Genomic DNA, 26,349 nt, shown 5'->3' with positions numbered 1-26,349 from the left:
CCTCTTATCTTTCTATCTATTTCTTGCTTTATTAATTCTGTATCGTCGGGTTTTTGAGTGTTAGGCTGACGTGTCCGGTGGGGTTTGGGCATGTGCCATCACATCTGGTTTTGGGTTGTGTCAAGCTATACTATGTAAGATCATTACATTTCCCGAATTAATTATCCTCTCAGAATTGTTATCCAATAAAAATAAAACTATAATCTCGATTAGTTGTCTCAGATCCCTCGTATGTCTTAGTGTAATCCTACTAGTGAGGTTTCTTTCAAGCTCTTAGTGTAAGAGAGGCACATCTTACTTGAACATAGACTCTTGGCTCAAAAGAAGTGTAAAAATTAATTGTAATAACAATATTATCCAACAGAGGTGCATTTATTAATGGTAATGAAATTTTGTGTCGGAGGTTCGTACTTTTATAATAGTGTAAATTAAAAGATAGAAATATTAATATATTACCAAATAATCATAAAAGTGGAAACTTAACTTCTTAAGACAAGTACATGTGGACGGAAGAGTGTGGTGTATTGGTCAATGAATTTGTTGAGAACCATGAGATCTCATATTTGAATCCCAACAGAGACAAAAACAAATATTAGGTGATTTTCCCCATCTTTCATAGGCTTAGTGGACAGACTTACCTAGTACATATTGTTAGTGGGAGGTAATATGCTTGAAATATGTAACATTGTCATCAATTTTTTCTTTACTTATAGCACCTGTACATTTTACATTTTACAGTTCAGACGGAAAATGCAAATGGAGCTGATTGGCATGGTTTGATAAACTGGCTGGTTATAACACTATAGGAAATAGCTGAATGTTTCGAAATATTTCCTATGATTATAGAGTAATAGACGAGGTTTTCCATACCAACTGTACATCTAAATTCATGACCATACCCCTCCACTCAAGGTGCTTTATGTATTCCGTTTCTTAGAGGTAATAGATTTCTAATCATGTTAACAGGTAACTTGTTAGAAACGAACATTATTAATCCTCACTGTGATGGTGCTCTGTAAAGCTTGTCTTGGTCCCATATTGCCAATGACAAAAAAATAAATTTGTATGCCCTGCCATAATTTAGAAATGAAGTATATTTTGATAAATTAATTGATTAGAGAAAATTAGTTGTTGAGTACTGCGATCATGTTAACTTAATTCATGAGATATATAATATTTCTGTAAGTTGGGGTAAAAGTTCTTCATGGCATGTCACCAATTTTCTTTCCGGCAACTAAAATCTTTAATCGCTAATTTGAGGGATAAACCTATTCATGCAAGAAGTATATACCTGAATATATGGCTATAAGATGTTCTCTGTGAAAAGACATCCGTTCATCTGTATTAATTGGTATACTTTTCCTACTTTTTTATTTTATTTCTTATTATAGATAAATTCAATGCTTCCGTCTTCGAAACTTGTCCTTCTCTACTTACATTCCCGACTTGGTTTACTAGCTAGTAATAAGTTGGAATACTTAGACTTTCCAAGAATAAACATATAACAGTAACATGCTTTGTATTCTCCATTCCATCGTTTTTCACTTGTGAAGCCAACTACATTGTTATTATTTCATTGTTTCCCCTCGTTTTACCTCATTTATGATAAAGGTGTAAAGTAAAAAAAAATAATGATTGCCATTAAACTGTGTTATATCTCGCAACCTAACTTAAAAAATTATATTCTAATTCCTCCTAGTTGAACTGGTCTATGATCGCATTGAGGAAGTTGTATTCTTGAATTGAGCACCAAGAAGCTAAAGGAAGCAAAGTTCAGTAACTTAGTTTACCATTTACATGTTAATCAGTATTATCACCTAACCACATGGGAATGCATTCTTGACATTTCCGCAATTGACTTATTGAAAATTTGTAATCCAGATCAAGTCTATGAGGGAGATGTATTTATCAGACCTCAATGATTTAAACGAGAAAATTGCTTATAAAGTGCAGCAGGTATGTCATCAACATCCCTCTAAGTTCTTCATAATAGTTCCAAAATTTGGTTGGCTCCCTTGCAAGTTCCATAAAATGACACACCATCATTTGCAAATAGCATGCACCAAGGTGTAATGCATATTGTATGCTATTGGTTATTGCCTTATTGGAACTGATGTTGAAAGCTCAACACATTTAATTCTCGTTTTTGCTTCTTTGGTTCATATCCTGTTGATTGTCATCTTGAGAAAAAGTGTTCTCATAGTGGGAATATGTTGTAATGCGGCTAATTCCTTTTCAGTTCTAGCAGTTGCATCATTTGTTTCTGTTGAAGCATTGTGAAAGTCAAGGTGGCCGGTAGTGGACATCATAAAAGAGTTATTTTCATGAGTCATTTTATGGTTGTTTGTTTTGCTTTCAATTAAGTAATTAAGGCTTCCCTAGTTCTTCGGGAAAGAGCTTGATTTATTTGAATTTAAAAGCACTTGAGTCATCATTCTGCTTAATTGTGTGAACCTTGTGAGCTATGTTATTTGTCTCTTTTTGTCATTTCTTAAACTTTCCTCCCATTTTTGTTGCCGTGGGAAGTTCTTGAAGCATGAGTTCAAAGGTTAGCAAAGGGCAAGAAACAAGACTTACTAAACTGATTCTTTTTTTTTCTTTTGATTTTATGCATGACTCTCTTAATCAGAGTCTTCCAAATGAGAGAATTGAAAAACTCAAGATGACGTTGGAACGCATTATGCTTTTCTTGCGGCTCAACAAACATAATATTAATCTTGTTCAAAAGGAGAGACTGCTTTCGGTTGAGAATTACATAAGTTTCTTTCAAAGTTGCAAAAATCTGCACAAGCCTACTTCTTCTCCATTGCAAGGGCAACTTCCTCTGCCTTCCATCCATACAAGTTAGGTATGCAGTCCGAACTTGTTTGGATAATTCAACTATCTTCACCTTGTTGAAGTTGTTTTCCTCTTGTGTTAACATGCATCTACATTTCTAGTAGAGTTTTTTTTTCTTGCGGCGGGTAGGGGGATTGATAACTTCGGGACTTGTGATTATTTTCCCAGTATAAATCTCTTAAGTTATGACTGATCACTAGTGTTACTTCTACTTTTTCTAAGATCTCATGTGTTTAAATAGGAAGGTATGGAGGTCAAAGATTTGAGTAGAAGGTTAGTAGAGAGTCGAATGTTGTCGTACTTCTAGTAGAATGATTTAGGTAGCTCGGAGTTTCTTTTTCTCCTCGGTGTATTAATATTTGTTGCTACACTTGTTTCTTGCATTGCTACTACGTTCCCTCTTTTTCTATGTTACTTTCCTGTGTTGGTTACATTTCTTTTGAGCCGAGGGTCTATCAGAAACAACCTATCTACGGTAACGTTTGCTTACATCATACCCTCCCTAGATCCCACTTGTTGAATTACATGGCGATGTTGTTGTTGATTTCCTTTATTTCTTTCTAAGATTTTGTATGTAAAGCTAACGATCTCTCGCAATTTACTCGTAAGTTACTAATCATATCTTGCACGTTATATCCTTCGCAGGAACAATTTACATATGCACGTCAGCTGCCTATGTTGGATTCATGTGGGAGAGATATTGCTTCTGAGTTTGATAGGCTTCTACGTTTGATTGATTAGATGGTAGTTATGATGGAATGTGTTAAGTATGGAATGGTTTTGTTACGTTTGGTATTGATAGATTGAGTTCTGGCACAAAACTTGATGAGCGTTGAGAACATGAATGGTTATGTAAAGTGCTCGTGAACCCATGCACTCCTCCCTGGATTATGTAAAGTACTTGTGAACCAACTTATGAATCCTACCCTAGATTATATAGAAAGCACTGCAATTATTCTAATAAATTACTTAAATTTTATGTGGGAACCAGACTAAAATTTGAAATATCCATCTCCAAAATTTTCTTTGTTTGAATCTTTAGCAACACTACAAACAAAAGTCACATTTTTCCTCAAAAAAATTTATGGCCTCTCTTTTTAGTATTTTCTTCAATCTATTTCTCTGATTCGTAAAGTGTGTTTCCTTAAATAATGATGATATTTTAATCGTTTTCAAATATAAAATTCGTTAAGAACCATTATAAGCTGATTTTTCTTTTGTGATAATAATATTAAGAGAAAATGGCCAAATGCCCCGTCAATCTATTACACAATTCTCAACTACACACCAATACTTTACGGGGGTCCTATTACCCTCCTGAAATATTTTAAACTAAGATATTAACACCCTTAAAACGTCACCCTCAAATCTTTGTTGGCTAGTGTAATACACGCGCCTATTTTTCTCAGAATAATTAAAAAAAAATTCTCTACCATTCTTGCCCTAATCACCATTACCAAATCTCATCGTCATTCTTCCTCTTCATAAATCTTCATTTTATTTTTTCTTCGTTGTTTCTGGATGACTCATCTCCTTCAGTCCACCTTCATCTCCACCACACCACATTATACCCACCAACCTTTGCCCCTTTTTTTTTTAAATGTTTTCCCAATCATCTATTTGCACAAAACTCAATTGTTATTGTTAAATTTGCGTTCATCGTTATCTTTGAAGATAGTTCTTTTCCTATTGGTTTCCAATTGCACTTCTTGATGAATTTGAAGATGAATTTTTTCTTGAGAAATCTCAAATTTTAATACCCATTTTCAATTGCAGTTAAGAAACTTCAGTTGCTACTATAAATGAAAAGATGTCTCCGATGGAAGCTGCAATTTTATCTTTTGAGGTCGAGCTAAAATTATTCTCCATCTAGGTGAAGGATTTGAAGTGGTCTTTTTTCTTTCGTTTATTGTTCTGTCTAAAATTAGAGGAAGATTTAAAAGGTATTGCTACTGAAAAGTATTGTGTGAATTAAAAATGAAAGTATGAAAAGATAAAATTCTTGTATTGATAGCCATGGAAACAAGTCAAGTTGAAGAGATTTGTAAAAGAGGGGATGGTTAGAGATGTGCGAGAGTGTGTGTGTTTGTATGTGTGATTTTAGTTGATTAAATTTATTAATTATTCTAGTATCTAATTATGAACTGACAGCTGTCAAATAAATTAATGTTGACTTGTTTATTTGTCTCACACTTGCCAATAGGAAAGTGAATACACTTGCTATGCCACATGATGATTTAAGGGTGTTAATATATCTATTTAAATACTTCAAGGGGGGTAATAGGACCCCCATAAAGTATTGGTGTGTAGTTGAGAATCAGACAATAGAATGAGGGGGCATTTGACCATTTTCTCTTATATTAATCAGTAGATTACTTGTCAATGTCAATTTTTTGGCAAACTTTTATAGCATTAAACCTCACAATAGCTAATATTGTGCACCCATTTTCTTGAACTCTTGATAATGCCTCTGAGCGCATGTTGAGTAAAAGGTTAGGCATGGTTGAGGAACCATTTAGAGAAAATTGAGATTCATTCGAAAAAGATGGAGACATTATTGGCTAAGATTAACACAAAAAATGAATTATTCGATAGGGATATGAACTCCTCTTGTATATGTACTGATAATTGACTGAACAGGAAACATAAAGTAGTTGACAAAATATGATTAATGACTATTCCGTGGTATTTATACTTAGCATCGAGATAAGGTCGGGCTTCTAATAGCGATCTTCCTATCATATAACTATGTGCCACCATAGGTTGTCTTAGATAGACATTAGCTTGTGGATCCAGTTCAGCTCAAGTTTTATGGTTCTTACCTTGGCACCGAATTCCATGTTATAGCTCACATAGTCTATGTCGGTTAAAGGTAAACTTCGCACAATAATCATCATGCCCCGAGCCTACACCCTAGACGTGGCCGACACTCGAGAACCATTTCTGGTCCCAAGCGAAAACTTGGCCTAGCTCAACTCTCAGCAGAAGACGTACTTAATACAAGATGAACTCAAATGTAAAACTTTAACTCAAAAGTATCAAATCATTAACTCAGAATATAATATAATATTCAACTAGCCTGAAATAGGCAACTCAAGTCTTTAAAACATTTAATAAAAGAAAATGAAACAGACTTCTCAAACTCCACTGTCTATCTATGAAGCCTCTAAATGACAAATATGGAAGTCGAGACAAGACCCACGACATCCTATCATAACTGAATAAGTAACTTGAATCCTTCGAAAGGAAGAAGGCTCATCAAAGCTAACTCGAACTGTTGTGGTATCGACGAAGCGCCTGTTGATGACCCTAATCTCCTGTATTTGCATCATGAAATGATGCAAGTCAAATGGCATCAGTACATTGAATGTACGAGCATGTAAGAGGAACACTGAACATAACATAAAATCTTGAACTTGGAAAGAAAGAAACATACTCACCTCAACTCAACCTCAACTCATGGATACTCAACTCAATATAGTTTAAAAACAACAATAAAGATGCAATTTATATAAATTATTTAAATAGTAGATAACAACTCAATGTATTTACAAATACAATTAGAACTCTTATTTGGGAGATTCTCTAACCCACAACTATCAATATGACCTATGTGATGGTACAATGTCTCACCCACACTCCAGAACTTTCCTATACCTTTCCAGAGTATAAGACATCCTCAACTAAGTGGATCCACTAAGTTGTCCTTAAAAAGCAATAAGAAATCATCCAAAAAGTATGACCCTTTCTACCCACATTGGCAACATGGATTATGAGGACTCTGAGTTGTTTAAACTCGTCGCCATATCGGTACTCAATACTACTCCCAATAATATAAATCAGATCATATGTTTAAAAGTATTTCCTCATCCTCAAAGTTTGAGACTATTACTCAAAACATTCTCTTAAAAGAGACTATACTCAAAAACTCCTCAGGAACTCATTTAGAAATCGATGTTTCCTCTCATTTTAAATGTAAAAACATCTACTCTTGGGAATATTTAGTTCCCATATATTCATTTTCAAAAAATGAAAACTCAACTCTCTTTATCCTTATACTCAAGTCTTAAAGTGTTAAAAGATTGTACAAGAATTCTCAGAATGACTCTAAAGAACTTTGAAGACTTTACTCTTAACTCTACCTTGAATTTGAATTATGAATTCAAGGGCTATGATTCATTTTATGAAGGATATCTCGATGTTTAGATGTATTATAGATTGGTTTGAAATTGAAAGAAGTTAAGGTACACTTTAAAAGAACTTAGACGGAGCAAATGACGGAAAAGGAGTGGGGGCAGGCAACCCTAGCGCACTGCTGGCGTGGGGCGCCATACCTTGAACTTCAGAGGGATCATTTTGGTGCACTACAAGGGTGGAGCACCATCCATCTTGGCGCATCTGTGGCACGTCACGCTACCCCTCCCCTAGAACGACTCGACAATTTTTTCTTCACATTTTCTAATTCGCCTAGAATCGATTGATTTCCTCAAATTTTTATTAGATTCAATTACCAAATACAAGTACATGAGAATCTACTCTCTTTTTCTCAAGAGCAACCCTCAAATATTGAAATCCTCACCTCAAGAATTCATTAAACTCCATAATCAAAGCATGAAGAACAAAACCTCAAAAACATCCATCAAGAATTCAAATCATTCAACCTCAAGAACGAAATTACGGATGAAATTTACATGATTGTCATGTGGGTGAGTGAAACCAATACTATGAAAACCTACGTACCTTAATTTGGCGAAATTCCTCGACAAATCTCAAGAATCTTGATGAACGCCTTGAACCTCTCCTTTTTAAATCCTCTCAAAACCCTAAGAGTAACTTAGAGTTATAAAACTGATCCAAATTATTTTACACCTCTAAAATATTACTATTTTTTTTAAAGCTGATGGGGTAAGGAAAAGACCAAAAAACCCCTCACTAATTCGAGTAAATTTCCTTAACTGGACATGCTGACTTCAAACAGGCATATCTCCCTTATTAGAACTCAAAATTTAGAAAACTCGGTGGCATTGGAAAGAAGATTCAAAGAACTTTTATTTGATATCTTATGGGCCACCTAACTCATCCCGTTCTGAAAGTTAATGATTGTTTAAAGTTGACCCAAAACTCACAACTTAAGCATAACATGCAAAATTCTCAACTTGGCTTTTTCCAATTTAGTTCTTTCTAAATTTAGCTCTTTGCTAAGGCGAGATGTTACAATAATGAACAAAGGTTACTTCCTAAAGTAACTCATATGTGTTTTATAAGGTTTTTAGCTTGCATTGACCACATTTATGACTTTTGATTTCTAACATGTTATTTTATTATTTAGCTTGGTCATTGCATGTCATGTAAAGTCTTTTTAGCATGATTTCTTAACTCTTATACATTTTTATCATACTTGTGCCTACAATGTTTCACTAATGTAGGGTCCGACAATCCTATTCCCCATACTCGTGGCTGGTTGATCCTTTTGAGCTTTTGAAGATTGGTGAGTCCTCATGATCTGAGGGCCGAGATTATTTTTTTGATTGTAGGGTTTTTTCTATCTTGCAGACTTCTTATGTGATGAATGGCTTACGTCCAAATATCTTTCTCTATGATGTAATAGACTGCCTTGAGACTTATGTTAGATTTCCAGTTTTGTCAAACTCTTTTGTATGAAATGCTATCTTTTGAACTCTTTACTTCTATTATATTGTTTGATGTATGCTAAGTGGCTTGGGTAGGGCCTCCCGGGGTTCTACCAATCATGTTACTCCCAGGGTCTACTTTGGATCATTACATGTAATCTCTTTCGATTCTTACATTCTACTTTAGAAATTTTTTGATATGTTGTCAAGCTTCAAAAATTAATCCATCATGTGTACTTAGTGTGGTATCTGTAGCATGAAAAAAAGTAGAATGTTCATAAATCTTATCCTTATTTTTCATATAATAATCATTTTTAAAACATACGACAAACAGAGAAAGAATCTCTTTTAATAAGAGAAATATGAATCCTATATTGTGGGATAAAATATCTACCGAACATTATTACCAACAAACACGGTAAAAAAGAAAAAGAAAATGGTGAACCACCTCCAAAATGACAAATATAACTATAACTAAGAAATATTGAAATCATGCAAAAATGTGGGTAGCATTTACACCAACTAATGCTTCCATATCTGAAACAAAATTAAATTAATAATAATAATAATGATAATTAAATAATTAAAATTAATCTTTCAGATTTAATTATTGTATGAAATTTTTTTCTCCTAATATCGGACTAGAGCTAAATATTTGTTACAAATTCAAAGATAGCCATCACGAAAAATTCATGTCAACACAAATAAAGAGAAAGGTAGTGAGAAATACCCACAAAAATAGTACAATTTTTGATGTAAACATTTCCTACAATAAAATTGTTTTTCTCCTTCTCACATTTTCAAATCTCTATTTCGTGCATCTTTGAGAGCATCTCTTACCCGTCCATGGAGATTCTTCAACAGAACTACCAAATCAAAGAAGAATCATGAAATACAAAAAACAAACAATAATAGATGGCATCGAGGTGTATTTTAAATAAAATTTAACAATGGAGAAACCTTTTGAAAACAATTATTTGTCTTTTGTTCCAAAATTTGCGCTTTTAAATTGAAGTTCGAACTTCAGTATTATATGTTAATTTCATATTTGGTCATGCACCTGGTCTTTCTAGAGGAGGTATCTCATGGTTAAGAACGTTAGCCATCAATCATTTATATTGAAGTAAGATTGACAGCGGACGAAAGTCATACATCCACCAATAGTCATTGTACAAATTAAATTCATTGATAACTTATCACCTTTAGGTAAAAGCATGGTAATAAAAAGAAAAACACTAGGGTCTTCTAACGAAAGATATAGGAATGGTAATTGAATCAATAATTCTAGTTACTATACTAGAACTTAAATTAGTTGTGATACTATCGGTTGATGTGTATCATAAATTTGATTTTAATGAGTTTGAATATAGGGTTTTAATGATTGCTTGGAGGGAGTAATTCCTTATGCGATAAATCATTAACATTAGATTTAGTTCTTTCCTTCTTTCTTACTTTCATGGGTTGATATGGCCCTTTTTCGAGCTATAGCATAATTAAGTGAGTTTTCTATTATAAAATAGAGTTGAACAACTTGTTGAAATAATTATAATTATTAGTTGAGTGACATTTATGTTACAAAATAAAATTGACTGACTTTTTAATATAAATAAAATAATATTTTTTGGAAGAATATTATCATTACTTGTGTGACCATACTTTTACAAAAACCGAAGTTGATAAAAATTATTACTACTCCCACTGTCCTATTTCATATGAGTTAGTTTGACTCGTTATGGAGTTTAAGAATTTTTTTTTGAAACTTATGGTCTAAAATAAATGATAGGTATTTCTGTTGCTATAACTCATTTCATTAAGTATAAAATGGACATTTTAAAATTAAATTATTACCTAATATAAAAATATTTATTCTTTTTTTACTGACCAAAAAGGAAAGTAACTCATAAATTCGACAGAGATAGTATTTGAGAAACTATACAAAAAATTAACTCCATATATATAATAGGGTTCAAGTTACAGTGTCAAAAGATTGATCAGAATGGAGATGAACATTGATAATAATACTCCAGGTAGTGAGATTTCTTCATTTTATTTCGATCGTTACCTGTACTAATCTTTTTTTTTCTTTTCATTTGTCATTGATTTAACACTATTAGTATTACTAGATATTTGTAGAATTGCAGAGGATCTTCCATTGGGAATGTAGGATTTGAAATTTTCCTGTGTGGATTGTGGGATATCACACTGGAGTGGTGTTTACTTTATGTGAACCCAGAGATAGAAAGTGTGGGTTTTGGTATGGTCAAGTTATCCTTTCAGGATCCCAATTAGGTTCTGACTGTAAATTGCCAATTCAAAAGTAAATTCAATTAGTTTTTTTGGGACCATTTTCTTTGATTCATATAAACTGAAAAAATGGATGTCTAATACAACGAAATCAAATACTAAGTTAATCTAAGATAGCTAGAATGAGTGGGTATCCATGTCGAATCTGCAGAGGAGAAGATCAGAATTAGAGAAGAAGAGAATAATGGGAAGAGAGAGGAGAAATAAGGGAGGAATTGATTTACCAGAAGTTTATTGTTGCATTCTCTCCCCTTCTACAGTTTATAACAACCTTCAAATAACGTGGTAAGATCCTAAGTCTTATGCCTCACTAATTGATATTTAATCTTGGTCGTTTATTTGCCAAGTAGTTACCCTTCTTCCGTGATTCAGCTTCGTATTAAGCTATACTAAGTAAGAACATTACATATCCCAAATTAATTATCCTCTCAATATTGTTATCCGATAAAAATAACACTATAATCTCGATTAGTTGTCCCGGATCCCTCATACTTCTTAATGTAATCCTACTAGTGAGGTCTCTTTCGAGCTCTTAGTGTAAGAGAGTCACATCTTACTTGGCTCAAAAGAAGTGTAAAAATTAATTGTAATAACAATATTATCCAACAGAGGTGCACATATGAATGGTAATCAAATTTTGTATCGGAGGTTCATACTTTTATAATAGTATAGATTAAAAGATAGAAATATTAATATATTACCAAATATTCATAAAAGTGGAAACTTAACTTTCTAATACAAGTACATGTGGATGGAAGAGTGTGGCATAGTGGTCAATGAAGTTGTTGAGAACCATGAGATCTCATGTTCGAATCCCAGCAGCGACAAAAAAAAGACTAGGTGACTTTTCCGATAATTCATAGGCTTAGTGGACAGAGTTACCTAGAAAATATTGCTAGTGGGAGGCAATATGTCTGAAATATGTAACATTGTCATCAATTTTTTCTTTACTTATAGCTCCATTTACATTTGCTTTACTTATAGCACCTGTAAATTTTACAGTTCAGACGGAAAATACAAATGGAGCGGATTGGCGGGAAGAGCTTTACCAAAAGGTATGGTTTGATATGGGCACTTTTTATTTGCAAACAATTTAGAAAACTGGGGAAATTTGATATGTACATTTTGATAAACAGGCTGGTCAAAACATTATAAGAAATAGCTGAATGTTTCGAAATATTTCCTATGATTATAGAGTAATAGAAGAGGCTTACCATACCAAGTGTACAACTAAATTCATGACCATAGCCCTCCACGCAAGGTGCTTTATGTATTCAGTTTCTTAGAGGTAATAGATTAATTTCTAATCATGTTAACAGATAACTTGTTAGAAACGAATATTATTAATCCTCACTGTCATGGTGCTCTGTATATCCTATCTTGGTCCCGTATTGCTAACGACAAAAAACTAATTTCACATTCCCTGGCATAATTTAGAAATGAAGTATAATTTGATAAATTAATTGATTACAAAAAATTAATTTTCTTTCCGGAAACTAAAATCTTTAATTGCTAATCTGATGGATAAACCTATTCATGCAAGAAGTATATACTTGAATATATGGCTATAAGATGTTTTCTGTGAAAAGACATCCGTTCATCTGTATTAATTGGTATACTTTTTCTATTTTTTATTTTATTTCTTATTATAGAGAAATTCAATGCTTCCATCTTCGTAACTCGTCCTTCTCTACTTACATCCCGGACTTGGTTTACTAGCTAGTAATTTGTTGGAATACTTCGACCTCTCTAAGAATAAACATATAACACTAACATGCTCTGTATTCTCCATTCCATCGTTTTTCACTTGTGAAGCCAACTACATTGTTATTGTTTCATTGTTTGCCCTCGTTTTACATCATTGATGATAAAGGTGTAAAGTGAAAAAAAATAATGATTGCCATTAAACTGTGTTATATCTCGCAATCTAACTTTAAAAAAGTATATTCTAATTCGTCCTGGTTGAACTGGTCTATGATCACATTGAGGAAGCTAAAGGAAGCAAAGCTTAGTAACTTAGTTTACCACTTACATGTTAATCAGTTGTAGTATTCCTCTTCTACTTCACTTTTAACCTTTTTATCTAGAAGGTTCTTTTGTGAAGTTTCTCTAGTTTGTTCTCTATTGTATCGTACAGTTGTTCTAATTATCACCTAACCACATGGGAATGCATTCTTGACATTTATGCAACTGACTTATTGAAAATTTGTAATCCAGATCAAGTCTATCAAGGAGATGTATTTATCAGACCTCAATGATTTGTACGAGAAAATTACTTATAAAGTGCAGCAGGTATGTCATCAACATCCCTCTAAGTTCTTCATAATAGTTCCAAATTTTGGTTGGCTCCCTTGCAAGTTCCAAAATTTGCATATAGCATGCACCAAGGTGTAATGCATATTGTATTCTATTAGTTATTGCCTTATTGGTAACTCCTCAAACTGGGAACTGATGCAGAAAGCTCAAACACTTGATTCTCGTTTTTGCTTCTTTGGTTCCTTTCATGTTAATTGTCATCTTGAGAAACAGTGCTCTCATAGTTGGAATATGTTGTAATGCGGCTAATTCCTTTTCATTTCTAGCATTTGCATCATTTGTTTTTGTTGAAGCATTGTGAATGATAGTGAAAATCAAGGTGGTAGTGGACATCATAAAAGAGTTATTTTGAATGATTGTTAAGTCAAGGTGGTAGTGGACATCATAAAAGAGTTATTTTTACATGTCATTTTATGGTTGTTTGTTTTGATTTCAGTAAAGGAATTAACGCTTCCCTAGTTCTTCGGGCAGGCGCTTAATTTTTCTAAATTTAAAAGCACTCGAGTCAACATTTTGCTTAATTGTCTAAAACTTGCGCACTATGTTATTCCTCTCTTTATGTCATTTCTTAAACATTCCTTCCTTTTTTCGTTACCGTGGGAGGTTCTTGAAGCATGAATTTCAAAGGTTTGCAAAGGGCAAGAAACAAGACTCACTAAACTGATTCTTTTTTTTTTATTCATGACTCTCTTAATCAGAGACTTCCAAATGAGAGAATAGAAAAACTCAAGATGTTCAAGATGACACTGGAACGCATTATGATTATCTTGCGGCTTAACAAACATGATATTAATCTTGTTCACAAGGAGAAACTGCTTTCGGTTGAGAAGCACATAAGTTTCTTTCTAAGTGGCAAAAATCTGCACGAGCCTATTTCTTCTCCATTGCAGGGCTAACTTCCTTAGTCTTCCATCCATACAAGTCAGGTATGCAGTCCGAACTTGTTTGGATAATTCAATTGTTTTCACCTTGTTGAAGTTGTTTTCCTCTTGTGTTAACGTGCATCTACATTTCCAGTAGATTTTTTTTTCTTGGGGGGGGGGGAGGTTGATAACTTCGGGACTTGTGATTATTTTCCCAGTATAAATATCTTAAGTTATGACTAATCTCTCGTGTTACTTCTACTTTGTTCTAAGGTCTCATGTGTTTAAATAAGAAGGTATGGAGGTCAAAGATTTGAGTAGAAGGTTCGTAGGGAGTTGAGTGTTGTTGTACTTCTAGTAGAATGATTTAGGTAGCTCAGAGTTTCTTTTTCTCCTCGGTGTATTAATATCTGTTGCTACTCTTGTTTCTTACATTGCTACTTTGTTCTCTCTTTTTATTTCTTACTTTCCTACTGTGGTTACATTTCTTTTGAGCCGAGGGTCTATCAAAAATAACCTATCTACGGTAACGTTTGCGTACAGCTTACCCTCCCTAGATCCCACTTGTTGAATTACATGACGATGTTGTTGTTGATTTCCTTTGTTTCTTTCTAAGATTTTGTGTGTAAAGTTTACGATCTCTAGCAATTTACTCGTAATTTACTAATCATATCTTGCTCGTTATATCCTTCGCAGGTACAAAATTCATATGCACGTAGCCACCTATGTTGGATTCATGTGGGCGAGATATTGCTTCTGAGTTTGATAGGCATATGCGTTTGATTGATTAGATGGTAGTTATGACGAATTGTGTTAAGTATGGAATGAACGTTTGGTATTGATAGATTGAGCTCTAGCACAAAACTTGATAAGCGTCGAGAACATGAATGGTTATGTAAAGTGCTCGTGAACCCATGCACCCCTCCCTGGATTATGTAAAGTACTTGTGAACTAACTTATTCATCCTTCCATAGATTATGTAGAAAGCACTGCAACTATTCTGATAAATTACTTAAATATTATGTGGGAACCAAACTAAAATTTGAAATATCCATCTCCAAATTTTTCTTTGTTTGAATCTTTAGCAACACCACAAACAAAAGTCACATTTTTTCCTCAAAAAAATGTATGGTCTCTGATGTTTTTAGTAATTTCTTCAATATATTTCTCTGATTCGTAAAGTGTGTTTCCTTATATAACGATGATATTTTAATCGTTTTCAAATATAAAATTAGTTAAGAACCATTATAAGCTGACCTTTCTTTTATGATAATAATATTAATTATAGTTTACTTGTCAAAGTTATTGTTTCGGAAAAAAAATTATAGCATTCAACGTTACGATAGCTAGTATTGTGCACCCATTTTCTTGAACTCTTGGAAATGCCTCTATGCGTATTTTGAGGAAAAGGTTAGGCATGGTTGAGGAACCATTTAGACAAAATTGAGACTCATTCGAAAAGGATGGAGACATTATTGGCTAAGATTAACACAAAATAAATGAATTATTTGTTAGGGATATGAACTCCTCGTGTATATGTACTGATAATAAACTATAGAGGAAACATAAAGTAGTTGACAAAATATGATTAATGACTATTCTTCGGGATTTATACTTAGCATCAAGATGATATTTAGATTGAAGGTCTCTTGTTAGTTGAGGTCGGTTTCTAATAGTGATCTGCCTATCACATAACTATGTGCCACCATAGGTTGTCTTAGATAGACATTAGCTAGTGGATCCCGTTTATCTCAAGTTTTATGGTTCTTACCTTGGCAAGTAAGGACATCACTTTTCATTGTGGGATAGACACCAGATTTCATGTTATAGCTCACATGGTCTATGTCGGTTAAAGGTAAACTTCCCACAATAATTATCACACCACGTGCCTACACCTTGGACGTGGCCGACACTCGAGAACCAGTTCTGGCCCCAAGCGAACCCTTGGTCTGGCTCAAATTTCAGTGGAAGATGTACTCAATACAAGATGAACACAAATGTAAAGCTTTAATTCAAAAGTCTCAAATCATTAACTTAGATGACAAAGATGGAAGTCGGGACAAGACCTAAGACATCCTATCAAAACTGAAAAAGTAACTGGAATCCTCCAGAAACAAGGAGGCTCACCAAAACTAACTCGAATTGTTGTGGTATCAACGAAGTGCATGTTGATGACCCTGATCCATTGTATCTGCATCATGAAACGATCCAGGCCAAATAGCATTACTACATTGAATGTACGAGCATGTAAGAGGAACACTGAACATAACATAAAAGCTTGAACTCGGAAAGAAGGAAACATACTCACCTCAACTCTACTCAACTCATGGATACAAAACTCAATACAGTATAAAAACAACAATAAGGATGCAGTTTATATAAAGCATTTAAAACAATAGTCTCAATGTATTTAAAAATACAATAATAACTCTTATTTAGGAGATTCTCTAATCGAGAACCATCACTATGAGCTATGTGATGATACAATGTCTCTCCCACGTTGCCAGAATTGTCTTATACCTTTCTGGAGTATAAGACATCCTCAACTAAATTGATCCACTAAGCTATGCTTAAAAATCAATATGGAATCATCTAAAAAGTATGACCCTTTCTATCTACGTTGGCTACATGGTTTATGAGGACTTTGGGATGTTTGAACTCTTACTCATATCGTTGCTCAATACTACTCCCAATAATATAACTCAGCTCATATGTTTAAAAACATTTCCTCATCCTCAAACTTTGAGATTATTACTCAAAATATTCTCATAAAAGAGATTATACTCAAGAACACCTGATGAACTCATTTGGAAATCGATGTTTCCTCTCATTTTAATTGTAAAAACATTTACTCTTGGGTATACTTAGTTCCCATATATTCATTTTGAAAAAAAAAATGAAAACTCAACTCTCCTCATCCTCATACTCAAGTACTCAAGTCTTAAAACAAGTTTTAAAAGATTGTAAAAGACTTCTCAAAATGACTCGAACGAATGCTCAAGACTTTGCTCTTAACTCTACCTTGAATTTAAATTATGAATCCAAGGGTTATGATTAATGTTATGAGAGATCTATCGATGTTTAGACGTAGTTTAGAGTAGTTAGAATTAGAAAGGAGTGAAGGTACACTTTAAAAGAACATAGACGGAGCAAATGACAGAAACAGAGTGGGCGCATGCGACCCTAGCGTACTACTGGCGCGGGACGCCAACCCCTGAACATCAGAGAGCTCATTTTGGCGTAGTGCAGGGGCGGTGCACCAGCCCTCCTAGCGCATAAGTGGTGCGTCGCTCCACCCCTTCCTGGAACAACCAGACAAATTTTTCTTCTCGTTTTCTGACCCTAATTCGCCTAGAATCGATTGATTTCCTCGTATTTTCATTTGATTAAATTACCCAATACAAGTGCACGAGAATCTATTCACTTTTCCTCAAGAACAACCCTCAAAGATCGAAATCCTCACCTCAAGAATTCATCAAACTCCATAAACAAAGCATGAAGAACAAAACCTGAAAAACACCCATCAAGAATTCAAATCATTCAACCTCAAGAACGAAATTACGGATTGAATTTACATGATTGGTGTGTGGGTGAACGAACCCAACACTATGAAAACTTACATACCTTAATTTGGCGAAATTCCTTGACAAATCTCAAGAATTTTTAGAGTTGTAAATACTGATCCAAATCAGTTTAGACCCCTAAAATATTGCTACAAACGTTTAAAGTTGATAGGGTAAAGAAAATACCGAAATACCCCTCATTAATTCGGTTAAATTTCCTTAATTGGACATGATGACTTCAAACGGGCAAATATCCCTTATACAAACTCAAAATTTAGACAACTCGGTGGTGTTGGAAAGAGGATTCAAAGACCTTTCATTTGATATCTTAGTGGCCATCTAACTCATCCTCTATTGAAAGTTATGGTCGTTTGAAGTTGACCAAAAACTCACAACTTAAGCATAACTTGCAAAATTCTCAATTTGGCTCTTTCCAATTTAGTTCTTTCTAAATTTAGCTCTTTGCTAAGGCGGGATGTAACAATATGTCTCCTTGGTAACATTCATCCTGGAATGATATAACTCTAATTAGACTAAGGGTGGCAACATCTAGCACCCTGCTCAAACAGTCAACATGCAAATTAACACAACATTTCAACTTAAAAAGTACCAAGAAAAGAATTAGTACCTTGGTTTGACGCTTCTTCGGGAGAAAAGAGATGTGGGTATCTCTTCTTAATGTCCTCCTAAGTCTCCCAAGTAGCTTCCTCAACAAACTAGTTGCTCCATAAGACCTTAACTGATGTTACCTCCTTGGTTCTCAACTTGCGAACTTGACGATCAAGTATTTCAATAGGCATTTCCTCATAAGATAGCATGTCCTTAATACCAATATTTTCAGTAAGTATAATAAGTGAAGAAGTGTCCATACACTTCTTCAGTATTGGAATGTGAAACATCGAATGGACCGCTACAACTCTGACAGTAGCTCCAACTCATAGGCTACATTGCCAATCCTCTTGGATATCATGTAAGGACCAATATATCGGGGACTAAGTTTTCCCTTCTTTTCAAACCTCATAACACCCTTCATGGGTGAGACCTTCAAATTAACTGATGTTACCTCATTAGTTCTCAACTTGCGAACCTGACGGTCAAGTATTTCAATGGGTATCTCCTCATAAGATAGCAAGTCCTTAATACTAATATTTTCAGTAGGTATAATAAGTGAAGAAGTTCACATACACTTCTTCAACATTGAAATGTGAAACACCGCATGTCCTTAATACCAATATTTCCAGTAGGTATAATAAGTGAAGAAGTTCCCATACACTTCTTCAACATTGAAATGTGAAACATCGGATGGACTACTGACAACTCTGATGGTAGCTCCGACTCATAGGCTACATTGCCAATCCTCTTGGATATCATGTAAGGACCAATATACCGGGGATTCAGTTTTCCCTTCTTGTCAAACCTCATAACACCCTTCATGGGTGAGACCTTCAAATAAACCCAATCGTCTACCTCAAACTCCAAGTCTCTTCTCCTAACATTGGTATAGGATTTCTGATGACTTTGCGTTGTTTTCAACCTTTCTTGAATGATCTTCACTTTCTCCATAGCTTGATGAACCAAGCCTGGTCCTATTAACCCAACTTCTCTAACCTCAAACCATCCAATAGGAGATCTAAATCTTCTCCCATAAAGAGTCTCGTAAGGAGCCATCTGGATGCTAGAGTGATAACTATTGTTGTAAGTAAACTCAAAGAGAGGTAAGTGATCATCCCAATTACACTTGAAATAGATCACAAACGCCCTCAACTCATCTTCTAAAGTCTGGATTGTGTGCTCTGTTTGACCATCAGTCTGAGGATGGAAAGTAGTACTCAAATTTATCTTCGAACCCAAACCTTTCTAGAAAGACTTCCAGAATTGTGCGATGAATTGCGCACCTCTATCTGAAATGATGGTCACCAGAACTCCATGAAGTCTGACTACTTCTTAAATATATAATCTGGCATAATCTTATGATGAAAAAGTAGTTTTTACGAGTAAGAAATATGCTGATTTAGTCATTCGATCTACAATCACCCAAATCGAATCATGTTGTATGCAAGACCACGGTAAACCCGTAATGAAATCCTTATTGATCATCTCCCACTTCCATTTTGGAATCTCTATATTCTGGGCCATACCACCGAGCCTCTGGTTCTTTACCTTGACTTGTTGGTAATTCAGGCACATAACAACGAACTCTGCAATACACCTCTTCATACTACTCCACCAATATACTTCTCCCAAGTCACAAAACATCTTTGTGGAACCATGATGGATAGAGTTTCTAGAGCTATGAGCTTCCTCCATGATCCTCTTTTTGGGTTCATCCACATTTGATACTCACAATCTATCTTGATACCTCAACATACCATCGCCCTTGTTCAAAAGCCATCACTTTCTGCTTATGAAGATTTTCCTTCCATTCGAGCAAAATAGGGTCTTGGTCTTGTTTCTCTTACACTTCGGACACTAGTGATGATTCAGTCCCATTCATCTCCACCACTCCACATTCATTGGAATCCATTAATCGGACTCCCAATCATGTAAGTCTGTGCACATATTTTGCTAAATACTTTTTTCCTTCCTCAACATGGGAAGTACTGCCCATAGATAACCTGCTCAAAGCATCAGCAACAAGATTAGCCTTACATAGGTGATAGAGAATACTCATGTCACAATCCTTGAGTAACTCCAACCATCTCCTCTGTTTGAGATTACGCTCTTTCTGACTGAATACATACTGAAGACTCTTGTGATCGGTGAACACATCAACATGAACATCATAGAGGTAGTGACACCATATTTTCAAAGCAAACACCACAACATCTAACTCTAGATCATGGTTTGGGTAATTCTTCTCATGAATCTTAAGTTGTGTAGAGGCATAAGCTATAATTTTTCCTTTCTACATCAATACACAACATAGTCCAATCTGGACACATCACAATACACAACAAAGCCTTGTGTACCCTCCGGTAAAGTCAATTCTGGGGCAGTAGTCAACCATGTTTTCAATTCCTGAAAGCTTCTTTCACAAGCTTCAGAGCATTGAGTTTTTTTTGTCTTCTGAGTCAACTTTGTCAAAGGGGATGAAATAAATGAAAACCCCATGAAAAACCTTCTATAATAACAAGCCAATCCCAAAACACTCTTAATATCAGTTGGAGATGTGGATCTACGTCAATTCTTTATTGCCTTAATCTTCTCAGTGTCAACTCAAATCCCATCACTAGAAACAATGTGGCCTAAGAACGCTACTGAATCAAGCTAAAACTCACACTTGGAAAATTTGGCATACAACTCTCTATCTCTAAGAGTTTGAAGAACTACTCTGAGATGACTAACATGATCCTCCTCATTCCTCGAATAAATTAGAATGTCATCAATGAATACGATAACAAACATATCAAGATAGAGCTTAAACACTCTGTTCATAAGATCCATGAATGTTGCAGAAGCATTAGTAAAACCAAAAGACATGACTAGAGACTCATAATGACCATAGCGGGTTTTGAAAGCTCTTTCTGGAATATCACTCTCACTTACTCTCAACTGATGATAGCCCGATCTGAGGTCTATCTTAGAAAAATAGGTGAGAGCCTGAAGTTGATCAAAAAGATCATTAATTCTCAGAAGGGGATACTTATTCTTTATAGTAACCTTGTTCAATTGGCGGTAATCAATACACATCCTAGGAGATCCATCCTTCTTCCTCACAAATAAAATCGAAGCTCCCCAAGGTAAGACACTTGGTCGAATGAAAACTTTATCAAAAAGCTATTTCAACTGCTTTTTTTACTCTTTCAACTCAGCGGGAGCCATTCTGTATGGAGGAATAGAAATTAGTCGAGTATCAGGAAGAATATCTATACCGAAGTTTATTTCTCTCTTAGGAGGGACTTCGAGAAGATCATTTGAAAGACCTCTGGAAACTTTCTCATAACTGGAACTAACTGAATAGGTGGTGTCTCAATATTAGAGTCATTAACTAGGACTAAGTGATAGATGCACCCCTTGGAAACTAAATTTTTGTCCTTAAGGTACAAAATAAAATGACCCTTAGGCACTGTTGAACTACTCCTCCACTCTATAATTGGCTCATTAGAAAACTGGAACTTAACTACTCGATTTCTACAATCAACGGAGGCATAATAAGCATGAGGCCAATCCATACCTAGAATAACATCGAAGTCCACTATATCTAGCTCAACTAGGTCAGCCATGGTGTCCGTGTGATTGAGAGAAATGGTACAATCACGATAAACTCTCTCAACTAGAATAGATTCACCAACAGGTGTGGAAACACTGAAGGGCTCAAGAAGTTGTTCGGGAATAATATCGAACCTCATAACAACATATGAAGTCACAAAAGATAGACTTACACATGAATCACACAAAGCATATACATCAAAAGTAAAGACTTTGATCATACCATTGACAATATCATGTGAATTATGTTGCTCTTGGCGACTAGTGATAGCATACAAACGATTTGCTTCTCCGCCTATCCCTAAAGTATCTCCTCTAGGTGAAGCTCTGTCTGGCGGAACCCCTGAAGAATATTGGGCTCTAGTGTACCCATTACCACTACCCTGCCTGTTCTTAGGGCATTCTCTCATAAAGTGGCATGTTTGACCACACTTGAAGCAACCAGTGGAGCAATCATGACACATTCCTGGGTGGTTCCTACCACACTTAGCACATGCAGGAGTCCAATTACCTCATTGTGCAACACTACCTTGAGACTGTGCAGATCTAGCTCTGAAGTTCTACGAACTCTGATTCTTAAACTCACCTGTGTTCTTTGGCGCATGTGCACTAGCTAATGATGGAGCAGGTCCATTTGGCTTTTGTTTAAAAGATGACCGGTTTGCATTACTCTTCTACTGTCCGGACTCATTTCATGTTGCTGAGCCTTCTTGTTTTGGAACTCTTCTCTATCTCTCAGCTTATTAGTTTCAACATGTTGCACATGGATCATCAACTTCGCTATGTCCTTGTCCCCTATGAACATCGCATCCCTACCCTTTTTGCTTGATAGATGAGACAATCCAGAAACGAACAAGCTCATCCTACTCCAAATATTAGCAACTATATTTTGGGCATAATGGGACAATTGAGTGAACTTGAGGTTGTACTCATGCACACTTATGGATTCCTGCTTAAGAGTGAGGAATTCTCTTACCTTTGCCTCTCAGTTCACGGGGAAAGAAACGCCCCATGAAGGCCTATTTGAACACAACCCAGCTCACATTGGTGCACCCTCAGATCTACTCTTTTTCCATTGGTCGTACTAGACTCTAGCAACACCCTTCAGTTAGTATGCAACTAGTTCCACACGTTCAACATCTGCAATATGCATTACCTAAAATACTTTCTGCAACTCCTCCACACAGCTTTTCAGATCCTCAGTGACACTTGACCGATGAAGTTTGGAGGATTCATCCTTAACAACTCACGGATCCTGGATATATCAGCCACATCCTGTCGATTCCCTCTTTGTTTCCCATCTTGGTTTGTCATAGCTTGACTCAACATCCATATAGCATCTCGAAACTCAGCGTTAGTGACCTCTCCTCGGGATTGCACTTCTGGTGCATTGGAGACCCTTGATCCTGAGGATCAATATTTCTCCTAGCAGAATGACCTCAAACAAATCTTCGTGGGGGCATGATCTAAAAGATAGGCACAAGCACGAGTTAGAAAGAAACTTTATAGAGTTGAACTCTATCGCACGAAAAGAGTATCGAATATGTGAGATAGTTCCTAAATGTAGCAGCCTCCTAATTATAAATGTAGTGCGCTTCACACTGATAACTAAGACTTTACGGACACAACTTCATAGACACCCTAGGACTCTTGAACTATGTGCTCTGATACCAAGTTTGTCACGCCCCAAGCCTATACTCTAGACATGACCAGCACTCGAGACCCATTTCTGGCCCCAAGCGAACCCTTGGCATGACTAAACTCTTAGCAGAAGACTTACTCAATACAAGATGAACTCAAATGTACAGATTTAACTCAAAAATCTCAAGTCATTAACTCAAAATATAATAGAATATTCAACTAGCAAGAAATTGGCAACTCAAATCTTTAAAACATTTAACAAAATAAAATGAAACAAACTTTTAATACTCTACTGTCTATCAATGAAGCCTCTAATAACAAAGACGGAAGTCGTGATAAGACCCACTGTCACGCCCCGAGCTACCCCCAGGATGCGAACACGGGATCTAGGATCATGAGTGACCCCAAGCTAACTCTCCTGGCATATCATAAGCATACTTAAAGATTTTCAACATAATAGACGTACTGAGCGGAAGCTAGAAACATATCATAAAGTGAAATGATGGGGAACACCCATTCTAAGTCTGAAAAAAAAAACTAAGAGTGTAACAACAACTGAAAGGTCAAACTAAAACTAAAACTAAATCTAACTATGTCTGAAATAAGCCTCTAACAGACTAAAGTTGTTGGGACATGCCCCAGCTAACTCTAGCAAAAACTGAAACTAAAAAGACTGAAAATAGAAAGATAAGCATATCAATCGTCCTCTATGAATGAAGACTCATCACTGATACTACTGAACTAAAGATCGGGGACTGATCTATGCGTGATCTGGATGCTGAGGACTTGCACCTACATCAGGAGAAGATTTAGCGCAGAGTATGCATCAATACTTGAAAGGTACTGAACATACATGATAGAATAAAGTTGAACAATATACATAACTGAACAAAACATATAACTGAGCAATGATATAAGATGAGCATGACACTATACTGGAAACACCAAACCTAAACTAATTGAATGTAAAGACCAAGTTTATACATGCTGAAACTGAATAATGAACTGTAACTGGTACCCTGGTCAATGCATTAGAATCTAACTGTAGGAGCTACTAATAACTGACATAAAACCACATGAGCTAAATGTGGAGTCCAGTGTATACGCCCCATCGAGACGACCCAATATACCCTGCCAGAGGTATAGAGGCATGACTAGCGTGATCACTAATCTGATGCCCACAAAGGGGATTTAACCTACAGGGGCACTTAGTTATGAGACTATCAGGGTGACTGACCCTAGTCCAACTCGGTATAAAGCCTATTCCCAAATGAATACGTGTAAATAATAACATAGCTGAATTAAACTTGGTAGCGCAACAATCTGACATGTAAATCTGGAAATGTAACATTTATTCTGATAATGAAACATTCGAAAACTGAGGCATGCATATCTGTTTATCTGTCCTAACTAATGTAATTCATGAACTAAAAGAACTACCTAACTAGGGTTCTGAGTTTATGCAAGAATCAATGCAAAACAATACTAAGACATGATAATCTGATTAGGAACATTAAAATAACTAAATCATAGTAACCTACTGAAATTCTAGAAACCTTAGGTCTAAACAATATGGAGGGAATCAAGAATCTGACTGAATTCTAGGGACCTAATGGGTGAAAGGAACCCACTAATGAAATACCACATAACTGGTGCTGAATTCCACGGAGAAATCTTTCGATTTCGGGGCTGAAACTGATGGAAACCTGTTGCGTTCTTAGAGAAGGGTTTGGTTAATTATTTCTCCTCTTTTTCTCTAGTTTGATCGATTTCTTAATGAATGATAGATTAGGTTCTAATTTAGTCGCTAGGCTAAAACTAACTAAAACCATGTAGTTTAGGGGTCCAACGCATAGGAAAAAGACCAAAAGGTTCTGACCTAACAACTGTCGGGGGTCACCAACGGGCCAAATCGATGGACCGTGGGAAGACAGACGGTCCGTTCTGGTTGGGCGTTAACGGGGGTTAAGAGAGGATTGATGAGGAGTCTGATCCACGGACCAGAACCACGGCCCATGGTCTAACCTACGGTCCATGGGTCTGGCCGTGGGTCGACCCTTAGATTTTTATTTTATAGACTGTTTTTGGGGAGGGCTGCAGGTGGTGCACCACGGACCACCAAGAATGACCATGGGTCACCCTACGCTCCGTGGGTGGTGCCCATCGGTGGCACCTACAACTTTTTGAAATCGGCGTTTTGGTAGTTCTAGTATACGGATTGTTACATTATCTTCCCCTTGGGAACATTTGTCCTCGAATGAAGACTAAACTAGCTGAAATGGAGGGAAAGAGTTGCAAACCTTACCACTAAATACTGGAAACTGAAATCTGACTGAACTAAGTTCCAAGAACATGCAAATATGCTGAAAATGCAAGTATAAATTGAAGGAACACGATACTAAGACTGACTATATACGCATGAGTAACTGAAAAACTAAAGAGGAACTATTACCTCAAGCTGGAGTGGAATCGGAAGGAAAGAGATGAGGATACTTGGCCTTCATGGCTGCTTCTTCTTCCCAAGTAGCTCCCTCTACGGACTGACTCTTCCACAAAACCTTAACTGAAGTGACATCTTTGTTTCTCAACCTTTGAACCTGCCGATCAAGAATCTCAACTGGCGTATCCTCATAAGTGAGACTATCTTTCACACCAAACTTTCCAATGGTACTATAGACGATGGATCACCAAAACATTTCTTCAACAACGAAATGTGAAAGACTGGATGGACTCCTGCTAGTTCTGCTGGCAACTCTAACTCATAAGCCACATTACCAATCCTTTTCAGAATCTTGTAAGGACCTACATATCTGGTACTGAGTTTCTCTTTCTTGCCAAATATCATCACCCCTTTCATAGGTGACACTTTCAGGAAAACCCAATCTTCAATCTCAAACTCCAAGTCCTTTCTCCTAACATCTGCATAGGACTTCTGACGACTCTGGGTTGTCTTAAGTCTATCCATGATGATCTAGACTTTTCCAT

General features: G+C 35.8%; 1 protein-coding gene across 2 annotated transcripts in view; it reads left to right on the top strand.

Annotated features, from left to right (window-relative positions):
- The window catches only part of LOC125856733 (mediator of RNA polymerase II transcription subunit 15a-like), a 162,649-nt gene that overhangs the window by 79,662 nt on the left and 56,638 nt on the right, over nucleotides 1–26,349 (top strand). The window contains exon 4 of one of the 2 annotated variants that reach the window (XR_007445554.1): nucleotides 2,630–2,665. The exons of the other annotated variant lie outside the window; for it this stretch is intronic. The gene's annotated coding sequence lies outside the window, so the exon portion shown is untranslated. Of the gene's footprint in view, nucleotides 1–2,629; nucleotides 2,666–26,349 lie in introns of those variants that run through there. 2 annotated transcript variants of the gene reach the window in all.

This window comes from Solanum stenotomum, chromosome 2 (assembly GCF_019186545.1).
Source record: "Solanum stenotomum isolate F172 chromosome 2, ASM1918654v1, whole genome shotgun sequence".
Classification (NCBI taxonomy): domain Eukaryota; kingdom Viridiplantae; phylum Streptophyta; class Magnoliopsida; order Solanales; family Solanaceae; genus Solanum; species Solanum stenotomum.
Note: the sequence above shows the minus strand (reverse complement) of the source record. Positions and strands in the feature narration are given on the sequence as shown.